Source organism: Xenopus laevis, chromosome 2S, assembly GCF_017654675.1.
Source record: "Xenopus laevis strain J_2021 chromosome 2S, Xenopus_laevis_v10.1, whole genome shotgun sequence".
Lineage (NCBI taxonomy): Eukaryota > Metazoa > Chordata > Amphibia > Anura > Pipidae > Xenopus > Xenopus laevis.
The window spans coordinates 144,921,395-144,937,308 of NC_054374.1; the positions used below are offsets into that span (position 1 = coordinate 144,921,395).

Below are 15,914 nucleotides of genomic sequence, written 5' to 3' on the forward strand. Positions count from 1 at the left end.
GCCTGCAGGACGACAAGGTGACTGCGGCTGGGTCGCTGGCGATTGGGGAGCTTGTGAGAGCACAGGCTGCACAGCACCCATGCAACACAATGCAGAAACTCTTGCACAGCCAGGCCTTATTATTCTTGATCTTGACCCTCAGTTTATTGCTCAGTTTGGCACCAAAATCCCAGTGGGGGTTGTTTACTAAAGAGAGAAGCTGTGCAAGCAGGTAGTTTATTGTGGGGGTCTCTGTATGCTGTGGGAAAGTCAAGTTAGTGGTAGCCGTCTCGTTGAATTTTTGAGTTGCAATGAGAAATGCCTTGGATTCAGTGTGGCATTACATGCGTCAGTCAGTGCAGGGTCCGGAGTTATGGAGCAATGGGCGAATTTGTCCCGTTTCGCTTCGATGAAAAAATCAGCGAAATTCGCAATATCACCGGCGTCGGAACTGTCGGCAATTTCACAAAGATTCGCTGCGAATTCATGCCTGCCGAATAAATTCGCCCATCACTATGGAGCAGGCATAAGCTTGGATAGGGTAGCGGTCACCAGTTCCCACCCCTGATGTCATCAACTCTGTGTTCCCTGTCCCATCCCAATGTGTCGCATTAAGAGGACATTAAAATACATTGAAACCCCTATGAAAAATTCATATGGTGCAAAAAATATGATACTGTACATACAGTAAAGAGACAAGGTTTCAGGTTAGTTAATCCGCAGTAGTAGTTTTGAGCTGCTTCTACATCACATTTTTTGCACCATATCAGATTTACAATGTGCTATGGTTTTGTGTTTTAATAGTTTCAGCAGGGAGCAATGCTCCCTCTTATGGCAGAGACACACGCTCAGATTCGGGGAGATTAGTTGCCCGTCTCCTCTTCTTCAGGGCGACTAATCTCCCCAGAACTGCCTTCTGTAAATCGAAGGCGGGGTAGCACTCGGAGCGATTCGTTTTCCGAAGTCGCCTGAAGTTGCTTTAAGAAGAAACTTCGGGCGACTTTGGAAAACAAAGCACTCCGAGTGCCATCCCGCTGGCGATTTACATTCTAGCCAGCGGGAAGGCAGGGAAGGCAATTCGGGGAGATGAGTCGACAGGAGATTTGTCGACGGGCGACTAATCTCTCCAAATCTGAGTGTGTGTCTCTGCCCTAAGGTGTGCGCACGCACAGATTTTGCGCCCAGTACACACAACAAATTGTGGGGCACACAAAATTTAGTATCAATTCTGATACGAGCACACCGTTTTTAAAAACTGCACACACAAGTTTAAAATGTGCTCACAAAAAGTATTTTTTTGCGTACATAGCTGAGATTGAATTAGAGGGAACATTGACAGGGAGCTCTTTTGATTAAATAAATATCATAAAAATGACAGGCCTGGTCCCAAACCTAGAGGGGGCAGTTTAGTTGCAATGGAGTCCTAAGTTCAATTCCAGCTAGGGAACTTTCTGCAAGGAATCTCTATGTGCTCCTTCTGCCTACAAAGATTCCCTCTAGGTACTCCAGTTTCCTCCCACACTCCAAAAATATACAGGCAGGTTAACTGACGCCTGATAAAAACTGACTGCTAGTGTCTGAGTGTGATATGGACCTTAGACTGTGAATGATATATAAAAGCTGTAGAAATAAAGCAGTCGTCATAGGGTTGGGTGTCAGCATCACTAATGGCCAATTGGTGTGAATTTCAAGGTTTTCCCAGTCGGCTTAAAGCAAACAACCCACATAAATCTCATAGCATTGCATCTAGTGACAAGATCTCACCTTGACCTAGTATTATTAGGGGGCATGGCCACAAAAATGGGCGTGGTCAAAGAAAAAAAAATGTTGCCCCTCTTTTTATTTCCAAAATGTTGGGAGGTAAGGGATTAATGTCAATCATTTTTAATTATTATTTCTATTTTCTATTCTTTCAATATTTATTTTTGTTTGCGCCGGCACACCTGCTGGGAGGAGTAGGCAGGCAAGACACGTCCATGCACCTGCATTTGTGTAGGTCCATTTACATGACTGGCTGACCCGTGTGGATCTGCATGTATCTGCACCCAACAGTAGCCTAGAAGGGGGGGCTGTGAATGTAACCGTGGGGCCCTATATCTCATGAATCCACAACTGGCACCAGAGGCCTAAGTTATCTGAATCTATGCTACTTAGGTTCATTTTCTCTTTTTTTACATTAAATGGCTATGCCCCATATACATCCTCAATGTTGGACTGGATCTCTTAGGGTCACCAGAGAACCTGACACCATGGGCCCACAGCATTTAGAATTATAGGTATTGCCAGATAGTATAAGTAGTCATATAGGCCCACGGTGGGAATAAGCATGGGCTGATGGAAAGTCTCTTAGGCTGGCAGGACTGTCTGAATGGCTCATTTGGATGCAAAATATGGAGAGTCATTTCAAATGTAATTCATTAAGAAATCTAGTTTGTTTAAGTATTTAGTAAACATGTCTGTGAAGGTTTTCATTCATCCTTGTCAGGATATGTGGGATCTAGTGGTGATTAGTCTAGCAACTGGACTATTTTAGTAATCTTTAAAAATGTTTCCCTACTCATCTGAGCACCTTCTTTAGTTTATTGGCAGGAAATCCCCCATCATTTAAACCCTTAAGGGTAGTAAAGTCATCCAATCACTATGCTTCCATTGAACTTTTTTAGGTACAGTAGGTGTTAGCTGAAACTCACAGAGATGTGAAAGTGTGATCCAGTCACCATGGTACCACAATTTTCATTGAGGCATGTGTTGTTTTTTCAATGACTGGAAGTGCGAATTGTCGTGAAACCCCCACGGTAAGGATGTCAAAGAAGCATTTTATGTTAAGTTGTGTTCACGCATTTCAAAAGAAAAATCCCAGTGTAAAACCAAAAAATTTATTATCTCATCAGTAATACATGGGGTCTGGGTGCTCATGCCTCAGACCTACAGCTGGAGGTGGAGGTATCCAACTTGAAGCCTATGATTTAGTGCTGGATGAGACCAAACGCGTAAGGCTATGTATTGATGTTTTGCTCTAAAATAAAGTTTTCAGTTTTTTTACAAGCCCGTTTGTGGGATTTGTGAGTGCCCACCGTTTTCCTTCTTAAGTTGTGTTCCGGGCCTGTTTAGAGATGGTTGTTCTAGTTTGGCATAAATGGACTCCTTCACGTCTCTTTTAAGCCATCTGTCTTCCCAGTCCAAAGTATTCTAATTGCTGTCCTTAAAGGAGAACAAAAGCTCCAACAGGGATGACAAACTCCATAGGCCCACCTGAAACATGTCCAACTCTGACCCAATTCTGCCTTTTGTGTGTCATTGCCCAGCCACCCTTCAAGACTGCCAGAAAAAATGCTGAAACCCTAGGAGGGGTTAGGGTTATCCTGAAGTAAAGGTAAAAATATCTCAAATTTGATTATTTCTACCCAAGCACAGAGAGCTATAGGTATTGTTTATATGTTTATATAGTGTTTGATCTGTGCAAGTTACTGTAAAATTTTGGGGAGGATTGTTGCTCCTCTTACATCTATGTCAAAAGACCCACACGCAGATGACCTGGGCTCTGTGCCCACAAGCAGCAGCCAAATCCTTAATGGGACTTTATTTAGATTGCAGTCAATTTAGTTTGGGTTTCCAGGAAAATTTGGTCACTTGTCTAGAATATTTTTTCTGTTACGAGTGTCGGTTTTTAATGGAGATAAACACGGCTTAGTAGCCTAATGATACATAAATATAACGAGAGACACTAGCTAGCAAACCAGTGCACATCAGAAAGACACGATCCCTCTGTTTGGATGTGCAGCGACAGATAATTATGGCGAGGAATTAGGAACAGATGTCATGTAAATAAAGAAGCATAGTTTGGAAATGTGATCAAAATGTTTAAAATTGTTATTTTTGACTGCAAAGATTACTGCTGGTTCTATTATTAGAAACCTAAGCAAGTTATCATGATGGTTTGCGTATTTTTTTTGTTCTAGTGCAAAAAGATCGGGACTTCCTTTTAAAGGGGAAATGTCATAATTATAATAATATATTCCTGCAGTGAATATTAAATGTATTTATAAATACATTTTTAAAGTATTAGCAATTATTTCTTATCATTTTTATATGCAGTGTTTGTTGGCTCATTTATGCTCCTGCCCTTAACTCTGTCTTTCACCTCGGGTTGTCACCTTACTTACGTTTTTAGTGGCCTCAGTATATGAAGGGAACCTATCTGGAGTCAATTGGTGGACTTTGAAAAATCAAATTGAATACGATCTTACTTTGATTGAACGATTCAAATGCAGCCTATTTACCTTTTTATTTTTTTAATAAAATTCAGTTGGTTTTCTTTTATTCCAATTTCAAAGTTATAGGAATTCAAAAAAACTCCAATTACTTCGAAATCCGACCCTTGATAAAGTCCCTAAGAGTCAGTACCAGACTGGGGTATTGAGGGCCCATTGGGGTTGTTGCCTAAGCGCCTTGCACCCCAGTTGTGAGTTTCACCTCCTCCAAACGCCACCCCTCTTTCCCCGGCACATACCTCAATCCTTATAATTCCTTCTCACATTCATCTGGGGCAAAGTGGAGCACCAGCGACCGCAGTTCTCAGTAGTGGGTGTAAGTCTGGCTCAGCGAAGGCCACAGGAGTCTTTTCCTGGTGTCCCACCGGCCCAATATGACCATGCTTAGAGTGGTACTGATACTTCCCAGATTTAAACATAAATATGTGTTTATAGCTTTAAAGATCAACCTGGTGAGAATTTTGCAGTCTACAATTTACCCACTGCCTCCATTTCTTTCACATTTGTGACCTGTGTCTGCCAAACAGCTTCAAATAGCACTGTCTTAGGAGTGATGACAATCTGTGGGTGTGGGGTAAAGACCTAATAGAATGGGGAACTAATTGCATTTATCCTCCAGATTATCAGGTCTTTTCCTCACCCCTCAAACCCACAAAATTCTAGAAATGGGGGGTAGAGAAAGACAGGTACAAAGCAATTTTTAGAAATATTTTTCAAGATTTTTATGGGCTTGATTTGGACATTCCTATTATGGCTGGATTGGACTTTCTATTGCTACAATTGGACTTTGGAAACTATCACAATAATTAAGGTTCTATTAGATGTATAAGGACTATGGGCCAAATTCATTAAGATCCGAAGTTGTGCCAGCGACAGCTTCGCCGCACTTCGCCAGGCGTAGTTTCGCCAGCGCTACGCAAATCCACTAGAATGCGAAGTTGCGAACGGTAGCGAAGTTGCGCTAGTGTTAATTTGTCAAGCAAAGCAAAGTTACGCTAGCGATGCCTAATTTGCATACAGCGCCAAGTTAAAGTACAATGGACATATATGTAGCAGCAAATACATTAAACTACACAAGCCTGGGAAAGCTTGAGTTGTTATTTTGCCCTATACATGTGCCCACTGTATAGTTTAGGTGCAGTATGTTAGGAAATGTAGGGGGGAAGGAGGGTACCCCCAAAAAAATTTACGCTCTTTTTCAGCTTTTCACCCATAAAAAAGGAAAAGACGCCAGAGTTTTTTGGGACTTAGAAAAAATGTCAACTCTTTTTTAAGCAATCTACTCTTCGCCTGGTGCAAGAGGTAACGTTCAGTAAAATGCGCAAGTTAATGAATTAGCGTAGTTACGTCCCTTCGTCATAGCGCAACTTCGCCTCGCGTAAGGGTGCAAAGTAGCGCTAGAGTAGGTCCACTTCACTAGCGAATTTACACCAGCGAAATGTAACGAAGTAACGAAATGACGTCACGCTGGTGAATCTGCGCTAGCGTTAACCGCTCCGCGCTTTAGTGAATGTGCCCCTATGGGTATAAAGGTGATTGTGCACTTTATTCTGGATCCTGATGAAGGGAGGTTGCGCCCTCCCGAAACGTTGATAACTTTGATGATACAATAAGAGGGGTAAGCTCCCAAATTGCAAAAATTGACTGTGTGTGCGGATCTGTGAATATTTTGCTTTTGCAGAGATCAAGCCAGGTCAACTGAGGGCCAGCACCACCAGTGCAGTACATGTGAATTGCAGGAGTGTGGTGAATTAATAACATTAACATTTGTACAGCCTGAACTGTATTTTATGCATCAAAGTATTGGGTTTAGCTTTGGGTTGTGGGATTCTGCTTTGATTGGGTGTAATAAGTTAAATTGTATGGAATGTGTCTCTTTCAGGCAGAAAGGTACAGTTCCACCGTCAGCATAGGAGGACCTAGGTCAAATGGTCTGATTTTGTGTGAGTTTGACTGCAGCCTGTGTCTTTTTTTTACTGTAAAATAGTAAATAAAAATCAAGCTTGAATACAGCTCAGGCTCAGTTCATGATAAAGCGTCTGCAACAAGTGACTTCCACTGAGATATAATTATTGTCAGTGTCATTGTATTGATGTTGAAAGTGAAGGCACGTTATGATGCCTCAAACTGGTCCCAGGGGAAAGCAAATCATTACATTTTTATTTAATGTCCTTTTTACTCTATATCTATAATAATAAAACAGTAGATTGTATTTGATGGTAACTATGCTGCATGAATCCATATTGGTAGCATAACAATCCACTTGGGTTTATTTAATGGTTCTGTGTTTTTTTTTTAATTAGTTTAAGGTATGATGATCCAAATTACAGAAAAAATCTTAACCCCAGGTTAACCACAGCATTCCAGATAATAGATCCCTTTCCAATATTTTGATTGGCACTCCTCACAACCTTCAAAGCACTTAAATCAGTTAAACTACAGCTTTTTATCCATCTACACTAGCTGGGCATGCTGTCATAGATATAAAAGAATAGTGATGGGCGAATTTATTCGCCAGGCATGGATTCGCAGCAAATTTCCGGATTCCGCCGACGGCAAATGGTTTCACGAAACTGCAGCGGAAATTCAATGTGATAAAATCATAGTTGCTCATCAAAATTGTTGTGCGTCAAAATTATTCAGACGTCCATTGACTTTAATGCATTTGGAGAAAAGAGTCGCGTATATATAAATTGGCACTTATGTCAAAATTGTTGCGTGTCAAAGTAAATTTAGAAATATGGAATGAACATTAAATATGCAAAATAGTTTGAAACAGAAGGGCCCACTGACACTTAGACCCACCGGGAGTTTTCCTGGTATCCAAGTGGGTCCCTCCAACACTGGGTATTGCAGAAATAGATGACAGGGCAAGTCTATATCTACTTATTTTGTCTTCCTACTCTCCTTGGCTAGATTTAGCTGGATTCTTCCCAAAATATCCTATTTTAAGAGTATTAGAGCAATCAAGGTCACTTGGAGCAAACTGCAATTCCAGCCATATGGATCTCCTCTCTGTTATTGCTCAATATCTTTGCTCCCTGGGAAAGTTCTATTTTATCATTCAGATTGATCCTTTTTCATAAAGCATTTCTCCTGAAATTGAACATGGATTTTCCTGGATCCTAAACTGCAGCAAATTGTAGAGCACATGATGGAGCTTGCATAAAAATTGATTATATTTTTAAGTGGATCATTACTGGAACATACATGTTTGGAAGAGGATGCGTTCCATTGATTAGATTTAATATGTAAAGGCCTTGGGCCAAACATGTAAAGAATATCCTACCTACTGTAAAATTCCCATCAGGATTGTTACTACTGTATATCTATTCCATATTTCTAACAATTCATGGTAGGCTGATACTTTGCAGCATTTTTGTCTTTGTTGCAAGCTGTTTTAAAAGACAACATTTGCTTTGATCCTTGATTTAATTCTCTACTTTCTTTAAATCCAGTACAAAAGTGGCAAATCATCAGGAATGCTTAGGGGCACATTTACTAAGGGTCGAAGTGAATTTTCGATTTCAAAAACGTTGAATTTCGAAGTAATTTTTGGGTACTTCGACCATCGAATAGGCCAAAATTAGATTCAAATTGAACAAACTTTGAATATTCGACAATTCGAAAATCGAAGTACTGTCTCTTTTAAAAAACTTCGAATTTGACACTTCGCCACCTTAAACCTGCCGAATTGCTTTGTTAGCCTATGGGGACCTCCTAGAACCAATAGCCAATATTAGACTACGTTTTTAGAAGTCGAAGCTTTTTATTTTGAAAATCGTTCGATCAATTTTAATTTGATCGAAAACAGCTAAATTCAAACAAAAAAAAACTTTGACTGTTGAGTTTTTTAAATTCCATGGTCGAATTTCAAAGTATTAGCACTTCGAAATTCGATCCCTAGTAAATGTGCCCCTTAATGTATATTTTAGTTTCGCTATGAATCGGATGTTTAAAAATAACTCTGGTCTTTGATTAAAACACCATGGGGTAGATGTACTAAAGAGCGAAGTGGCTAACGCTAGCGACTTTTTCCCAGCGTTGCCACCCGCAGGGACATCGCCAATTTAATTACTATCTAGCTAATTTGCTAGCAAAACAGACCGTCACTAGCGGTCATTCGCAGTCTATTGCCAGGCTCCTTTTGCTCTGGCAAACGGACGCTACTCCACAAATTCACTAAAATGCAGATTTTACTGACCGTTACCTCTTTTGCCAGAGTTGCCTTCGCCACCTCAGACCAGGCAAAGTGCTATAAAGCAGCTCGATCTTCCTCAATCTTCTGTCACTTACATCATATCCTGTAAGTCGAAAATGCATCAAAGTTCAAAAAAACGCTGGCGTCTTTTCCTTTTTTCAGCGTGATTGCCTGCAAAAGTCCTAACAAACTTTTTTTGGGGGAACCGGTTTTCTCCAGACATTTCCTAACGTATGGAACATTCATTTTACAGTGGGCTCATGTGTAGGGCATTATATTAACTCTCTTGTCTTTATTAAGGTTCTCTAGACATGTGTAATATAAACCGGTAACTTAAACCATTTGCAGCAACATTTATAGTAAAGACAACTTTAAATTATCCGCCTTATGCAAATTAACCTGAGCACTAAGCAGAAATGAATACTAGCGAATCTTCTCTTTGAAATGCTCGCACTGCCGAAGTAACGCTACTGAAAAGTCGCCAGCATTCGGCAGCCAGGACAAAACTCTGCATATTAGTGAATTGGCGTAGTCTGAACGAATTCACGCCTGACGAAGTATTGCGATGGGTGCGAAACGGACCCGTTAGTGAATCTGACCCATGTTTTCACCCATAAGTGATATATAGGGCAGTACATTTTTAAATATTGAGTACCCCCTGGTGGGTGAATGTGTCCTTAAGGTTCGTGGAACTGTAAAAAATTTTAATTAAATATAACAAAAACATTGCTTAGTAAAAGCCAATGGTGAAACAACATAGCATTCACACAGTGAGTTCAGATACTCACCAGAGTGATAACAGATTAAAGCCAAATTAATAATCTGAACCGCTCCTGATGATTTGCATATTATGAAGAAAATAAAAAATGTATATAGTGCAATTGCCCTGCCCAGCAAACGTCCCGTAAAAACACGCGTGTCCATCACGCTTCCTTAGGAGTAAGTCATGACCAGCTGGGCTATCACTTTATTGCTATTTAAAACAGTGGTGGGCCAAATGTTTTTTAAAGCAGTGGTTCTCAGATGGATTAGGTTTAAGGTCCCCTTTGAGGCCCTACATGCAGTCAGGCCCCATTTAGCTGAGTTGAACGCATATGAATACATTTCTAAATCATGCTATTCATCCATAGAATGTTTAATAAAATCTATGACATCAGAAAAGTGTTTGTCCCAAATTGTGTTCTTATTAACTACCTAGCAGAGCAAAAAAGGCACTCTTACCAAATCTGTTCCTAACTGGTTTTCTAACTGCCCCCCGACTAGGGTTGCCACCTGTCCGGTTTTAACCCTGGACAGCCCAGTATTTTGAAGGGCTGCCCGGGTCAAATAAGGAAATCCGAGTAGGATTCCCCATGATTGACACGGTGATCGGCCAATTGCTGCATCACAGCCACGCCCCTCAATGTCACGGCACCGTCCCCTCGACATCACCGCCCCCTGACTGGTCTCCAGCAGGGGAAAAGGTGTCAACCCTACCCCAGAGCCTTCAGCCCCACAGTTTAGGATCCATTGTGTGTAGGCTGACCTTCTTATGGAACCCCTAGTAATGTTATGAGTCCTTGCCAGATTTAAATATGAGATTATAGGTGAAGAATTATGAGCAGTATGCAGAATAATGGATTTATGCATTACAGCCTTGTAGTACTTGGGTCCTGTTTTCCCCCGGTTGCTTGCTCTGTCCCACCCTGCAGTCTAAAAGAACAATTATAATTAGATGAATGCAGGGGCCGGATTAACATAGGGGGCGCCCCTAGGCCCACTGCTGTTCGTTGCCCCTGTCCCCTCCCCTTTATTCGTGCAAATTTTCATCATCTGGACCAGGGCAATGGGGAATGGCGCATGAGAAATATAAAAAATGATGGTATCTGCAGCACATCCCCAGTGTTTTTGAACCAATGTGGGTGTGGTTGGGCAGCATGCCGCCGCCTTTCCACAAATCCGGGCCTGGATGAATGCGCTCCTTAGGAAAACTCTTATATGTGAGCTGTAAGCCTTAGAGGACAGTTGCTAATGTGAATGCTGAAGGCAAAGCCCTGTGTAATATGATGGTGCTAGTGGAATTTATTGTCTTAACAAAACCCCATCCACTTGAATATGTTCAGAAGGGCCACCCATCTATGGACTACTGGTTTACTGGTGAGTCAATTACAACTAAACCCTAAAAATGAAAGTGGCTAAAAATGCCATCTTTTGTATAATGAACTAATTGCACCAGCCTAAAGTTTCAGCTTCTCAACAGCAGGAAAAGTGTCTGAGCAGCCGTTGAGAAGCTAAGCTTAGGGGTCCTCATTAATTATCAAGCAGAAAACGAGGTTTGTCTGTAATATAAGTGGTGAGTTGTCATGTTTAATGCCATGTAAAAAGGTAACTAGTGTATGTGTCCTCTAGGGCTGTGTTAAAGGTTTTGCAAGCCTGAAGCAGCAAATGAAATTGTGACTATTCTCCAGATGGTTTTCAATGTTAACATTAAATAGACAGAATACTAATTTGTATTGTATCTGGGTTGCTGTCTCCTATATAGTAAGAACAGCCTGTCTCATTATAGAAAATAGTGTCATGCCCAGCTGGGAGCGACCTGTCAGGATGATGGATGTCATAGCTGGTAGAAAGTAGAACCTGTCTGCTGTTTATCCTCATAATTAGATTACATTGGAAGTAATATATGTGTGGTTTGAAGGCAAAATCCAGCCCTACTATATATGGCTCTTTGAGTGGTCTGCTACTTGCAGGAAAGACGTTGCGCCTTGTAATTAAAGCACTTTATTATTTATCCCTGTATCTTTAACCTTCCACTGTCAATAAGTGCATTAAGTTAGTATTGATGATGGCTGCTAGAATAAGCTCTTAAAATGAGATAATAAATTGCAGGGATAAAAGCTGGTGTTTAAGATCACAGCCAAAAATTAAATCAGAATCCTTCTTTTCATTTCTTTAAAGGTTTATGTGGTGTATTTTAAAAAAAGAAAGAAAAGGTAAATGTTGTAGTATTTGAGCAGCTGTGTTTTTAAATAATAGACTGCACAGCGTGAGGGTATATTTTCCAATATGCAACTTCTAAATGAGTCACTAGGTGGCGCTGTAGAAATAGTCTTCAGCTGCAGCTTTCTCCTTTACTCCCCCAGCTCCTGTGATTGTCCTTTTTTACTTTTCTTTTTCCTTTAGTCTGTTTATATGTCTTTGTTGCCAGCTTGGAAAATATGTTGTTCATATATTGTGTGCTCCTAGCAATAATAATACAACATAAGATACAGTTGTAACAGATGTACTTTAACCTCAGCGGGATATAATGACATTTATTGCACTGTTGATGTCTGGATAACATTGCGGATACTGAAACCGACCAGAGATAACTGATTGAGATTGATTGTGCTTCAACATATCTGCATTTTATTAGATGTTTTCTGACTCACTTGTGTAGCATGCTGCGATGCTGATTATATGCACAGGGTCATAGCTCATATCTGTATGATGTCCAGCAGTTGTATTGTGGGACATGTAGGGGGTTATTTATCAAAATCCGAATTTTTCTGATGTTTTCAATAAAAAAAAGTCTGACCAAACTAAAATCCACAATTTACCCTTATTTATCATTAAAAAAACACATAAGAATCGGATAAGTAAAAACCTTTTAGAATTATAGACGAAAACTATGACTTTTTTGGATTGTTGCGCAAAAAAATCAGAATTTTTCAGATTTGACGACCGAAAAGTCAAAATTCTTTGTGAAATCGGCATAAAGGCCCAAAATGTTTGGATTATCGTACAAAAACCAGCGCAAATCATAATATCTTCAGATTGCAAACAGTACCTCGAAATGTTGAAGATGGAGTATTTTCGGATTCAGACTTTTTGCATCCTCGTGGTATAAAAAAAATCTCGAATTTGAGGGGTTTTTCCCACTAAAGAAAGTAGAATTTTCTAGTAAAAAACCTCAAATCTTTTGAGTTTTTAGCATTTGGGCATCAATAAATAACCCCCACCGAGTTTGCTTACTGCAGTAGTTTTGTTTTATGCTGGGAACCCACCTGCTGCTCCTGCTTGTGTTCTATCTCACTCTTTCCTATACAAATAAAATACAGTGTAGCCTGGTGGTTGCCAAACTGTGGGGCTAGCCACGGGGGGGGGGTTGAAGAGTGGTCGGTGGGGGGAGTCACTAGAGTTCAGTTTGTAAGGAATGGTAATTTTCTCTCCTATACAGTATTTGCCTACAATCCCAACTCGAAGCTCATTTTGGGTGAGAAGCCTAAAGCTACATTGTACAATACAGTACGTGGGCAGTCCTCTAGTTACATATTGATGTGTATGGGGTGTGTGGCACAAGACACTTGAAAGACCAGCACTATTTAGTCCAGCCAAGGACTTAAAGGAGAACTAAACACTAAAAATTAATAAATACTAAATATGCCATATTTTATATACTGAACTTTTTGCACCAGCCTAAAATTTTAGCTTATCAGTATTAGCAATGATCCAGGACTTCAAACCTGTCACAGGGGGTCACCATCTTGGAACGTTTCTGCGACACTCACATGCTCAGTGGGCTCTGAGCAGCTGTTGAGAAGCTAAGCTTAGGGCTCGTCACTAATTATCCAGCAGAATATTAGGTTTGCCTGTAATATAAGCTGATACTACAGGGCTGATTATTAAATTCTGATGCTAATTGCACTGGTTTCTGTTCTGCCATGTAGTAATTATCTGTATTAATTACTAATCGGCCTTATATTGTGACATTTCTATTCTATGTGTACTGTATATTAACAAGCAGAAAATGAGGTCGGACTGTAATATAAGCTGATGCTACAGGGCTGATTATTAAATTCTGATGCTAATTGCACTGGTTGCCATGTAGTAATTATCTGTATTAATTACTAATCAGCCTTATACTGTGACATTTATAATCTATGTGTACAAAAGCCTGAAACATAATGTACAATACTTCTAGCCAACTTATTGAGTTAAAGGAGAACTATTGCGAAAATTAAAATTTTATATAAGCTTCACCCTACTGAAATAAGAAACTTTCCAAATACAATCAATTGAAAATTATGTACCGTTTCTGAGATAATCAGGTTTATCTTCACTATTCCTCTCTCAGCATCTGTTTCTCCTCATTCTCTCTTCATTCAGGAGTTGGGTGTCAGATGAATGAACCAATATATCTTATATTGGGGCTCCTTTTCCCTAGAAGATGTATTAGAGCTCCCTCGAGTAAAATCGCCAGAAATCCTGTCTCTCTACATGCAGAATTTATGCAAAAGGTAGTTATTTTGTTAGATTTTGTTTGTACTGAAACCAGTTATTTGAGTGAGCTCTAATTCATCTGCTAGGAAAAGAAGCCCCCCCCCTATAAGATATATTGGATCATTCATCTGACACCCAACTGCTGCATGAAGACAGAATGAAGAGAAACAGATGCTGAGAGAGGGATAGTGAGTATAAACTTGAGTATTTCAGAAACAATGCATCATTTTTTTTTTTTTTTTTTTTCGCGATAGTTCCCCTTTAAGCTTCAATTCTCCTTTAATAGTCTTTATTAATGTAGGGTTGGACCTGTCTGGCTTTGACCTGGACAATCTTGTTAAAAACTGTCTGGATTTTAGAATTTTGAAGATCAGACAGGACTGTTCCATGATTGACACATTATTTAGCCAGTCATGGACTGTTGAATTATAACCACAACCCCTTATATCCTGAACTGCCCCTTGACATCACCATCCTTTCCCAAATGGCATCCTTCCACCCCCTGCATCACCGGCTCTGTCCCCCAACAATGAAAGCTGACAACCGTGTACTTATAACTGACACACCAATTGTTTCCTCTACCTGTAACTTTGTTATGGACTAAAAGGGTTCTAAACAGAGGCTGGACTTCCAAGGAAAGTTATATTGAAAAACTCCACCAAACACTGATATAACCCATAGAGTCTTGTGAATCACTGGAGTCTCTTGTGTAAACTCTCCCATAAGCTTCACTTCATTAATTGTCCATAACTCACAGCAGTTCCTGCTACAGTGAAGCTTATAGTAGGCCATAATATTCCGGCTAGAAATGCTTGCAGTCTATCCCATGGAGATTACTCAAATGTCTGCTAATTCAGATGCTGCTATTACGGTACTCTACATTTCAAAGGCTAAAAAGAAAAAGTGGTAGCAGCTGCACCTCCCTAAAAATCCCAGTATGGTTGGATTGCTCAGCTCATGAACTTAATGATCAACCAGTCCAATTTGACCATCCATGTGTGGCCCAATCTCACAAGAAACCCACGGGCCACGCAAACAGATTGCATGCCGTATTTAATTATTGACCCTCCAGTCTGTTTAATCAATTCTGCAAAATGATTGAATCACCGACTGTCTAATTTGGTGATCATTTTAAAGTGCCGATCTATTTTATATCAAGTCAGCCATTACATTTTTACTGAGTCTGCAACTTTGGCTTGCAAAGTTTAATACACTGACGATTTTTGACTTTTTTACGATAATGAAAAAAGATGAATGTTGTGAAAACACAGTGGAATTAGGTCATAAAGTATGTTCGAATAACATCAAGATGGCAGTTATAGCATCAGAAGGCAGGAAATCATTTGTTATTGTAAAACACGGCCGTGATTCAGATACTTCAAATATTATTCGCTGCAAAGCTTAAAACAGCTTTCATTCACTTTTAACAGTTTTATGATCCATGAAAATGACCAAAATGAGATGGAACACAGAAAGTGAAATGTTTATACTGATGGGTGATTTGCTTGTGTTTGTGTTTAAACAGTATATTACCAGTTATGTTTCAAGATGTTTTTATTGCTAGCATAGTTTTGTGGATCAGTATACAGCTGTGTTTTCTCTTATGAGCCTTCAGCTGTTGGGAATAGATGGACCAATGCACCTTGTTGCAAAATTTGTATGTGTTTACTGATTCTGTCTTGATTTTTAATGATGTTGTTTTTATTTCTAAGTTACAATGTTTACACTGCAAATAATTCATTCTACAATATAAAATTTCATTCCTGAACCAGCAAGTGTATTTTTTCTAGTTGTATTATTGGTGTGTAGGTGCATCTCAAGTCATTTTGCCTGGTCATGTGCTTTCAGAAAGAGCCAGCACTTTAGGATGGAACTGCTTTCTGGCAGGCTGTTGTTTCTCTAATTCAATGTAACTAAATGTGTCTCAGTGGGTCTTGGCTTTTTACTATTGAGTGCTGTTCTTAGATCTACCAGGGAGCTGTTATCTTGTATCAAGGAACTGTTATCTGGTTACCTTCCCATTGTTCTGTTGTTAGGCTGCTGGGGGGGTTGATATCACAGTACAGCAGTAAAGAGTGACTGAAGTTTATCAGAGCACAAGTCACATGACTGGGAGCAGCTAGGAAACTGACGATATGTCTAGCCCAATGTCAGATTTCAAAATTAAATATAAAAAAATCTGTTTGCTCTTTTGAGAAACTGATTTCAGTGCAGAATTCTGC

The 15,914-nt window shown here is 39.9% G+C and overlaps 1 protein-coding gene across 2 annotated transcripts in view; it reads left to right on the top strand.

Moving 5' to 3' along the window:
- Positions 1 to 15,914, top strand: part of stard13.S (StAR related lipid transfer domain containing 13 S homeolog) — a 162,187-nt gene that overhangs the window by 57,977 nt on the left and 88,296 nt on the right. The gene's annotated exons all lie outside the window — the stretch shown is intronic.